A 1,914-nucleotide genomic window follows, 5' to 3' on the forward strand; every position below is an offset into this window, starting at 1 on the left:
CCGCCCCCCCCAAAATTGGGCATCCACCCTCTGCTGTGCCGGGTCGGACTCTGCCCAGCAGCTTCTCCTCCCCCCGCCCCAGCCAGAGCAGTTCTTCCTCCCCTGGTGAAAAAATCTGATTTCCCTGAGAAAGCTCCTTCCACCTAAATATAAGCATTTCCAAGAGCATCCTCCTTGTATTTAAGCAGATACCTGGGCTCATCACTGCATACTACAAACTGTGACAGTTTCTGTGTGAATATTTTTAACTGTGTTTGTGGTACCTGTATTTATATTTATGTTTAGCACTGTAATGTTCCACAGTATAAAGTGAATGGAGTTCTATAGCAGTAGAAAAGGAAAAAAAAAATAATAATAATAATAATAAAATCTTGTGTTACACCCTCTCATGTATAAAGGTCATGTCCAGAGGACTATGTTGAGTATTTAATAAAAACTGAATATTATTTTTAAAGTTTATAGAATGGCCTCTGAGCTTCAGTTGAAACCTTTTCGTGTTGATAACAGCCTGTTAGAAAGTTCACTTATCTTCTGTGTGTTGTTCCTGAAAATCAGCTCCCTCTCGCCTTTTTCTCCCTCCTTCGTACCTCTCTCATTGAAGAGTATTCCAAAAAAAAAAAAAAAACCAACAAAGGGGGGGGAAATTACATTTTGCTTTGTCTCCTTGAATTAGTCTTGTTACTGTATTGTTCGGTGGCATCAGGAATCTATGCCATACCTCTCGCTTCGTGATTAAAAATGGATTTCTAAAGTTCAAAACAGTATATATTTCTTATTGCACCCTCCTCAGTCAAACACCAGGTCAAAGGTTCCGCTTCTTTTTTATTATTATTTTGATTTAATTTGAGCTCGACACAGCTGAGAATCCCCCAGCTCGGCGGAAGGACCCACTTCTCCCCCCCCCTCTCCTCCCTCCCCGCCTCCTCCTCGACTTATTTCGACCCAATAAACCTTTCTAGGGAGGGGGGGGAAAGTCACTTTTATCCAGAAACTCATCCTTAGGAGGACGAAAACTGTGGATATAACGCTTGGGAAACAAAACCCTGCTGCTGTGGACCGCAGGATCGGATAAACCATTGCGAAGGATGGATGAGAAAAAAAAAAAACAAAAAACACAACACCAAAACCAAAACACAACTGCATTTTTTCTCGCCTCTTTGTCACTGCTCTAATATTTGCTGGGCTGTTCAGGAGGTAGCACTTAGTCAGGGATGATATTTCCCTGGAAGAAGCTTAGTCGCCTTCAAGGTGTGTGTGTGTGGGTTTTTTTTGTTGGGTTTTTTTTGGTGTTTTTTTTTTTTTATGAAACAACCAGGATTCGGTGTTAAGTGACCATAAGCAGCAGGAGAGAAAAAAAAAAAAAAGCAGCCTGGGGAGGTTTTTTTTCAGCCCATCCTTTGCTCGTCTCCAGCCTGGAATGTGCAGGCGATTTTTACAAGGCGCAGGAAAGACGTGGAAAAAAAAAAAAAAAAAAGAAAAGAAAGAAAAAAGATACATAAATCTCTCTTAAAACGAAAGAAAACAAGCAAACAACACCAACGACCAGGAGCCAAGAGCGTTTTGCAAGAGGGTGACGACCTGGCCGTGAAGCAGGAGGCTCCTTGGGTGTAAACCAGTTTGAATTTCCAAAAAAAAAAAAAAGAAAAAAGAAAAAGAAAACCCCACCAAGCCAAAAAAGGACCAAAAAACCCCAAATCCAACAAACTCCAAAACAACCCAAATATATATCCACAACCACACATATATAATTCAGCGCCTATAGAGAGGATGAAGGCGATATGTAACACCCAACGCATTCAAGGCATTCTCTGGCTGATTGAATGGAGACGGAATAGAAAGAAAACGTGCTCAGGTCTGGAAGGCAAAGCCCGAAACGGGCTGGAAAGGAGGGGGGGGAACTGGGAGCTGCCTGCC

The sequence above is a fragment of the Charadrius vociferus genome, unplaced genomic scaffold, assembly GCF_000708025.1.
Source record: "Charadrius vociferus isolate BGI_N301 unplaced genomic scaffold, ASM70802v2 scaffold1164, whole genome shotgun sequence".
Taxonomy (NCBI): Eukaryota; Metazoa; Chordata; class Aves; order Charadriiformes; family Charadriidae; genus Charadrius; species Charadrius vociferus.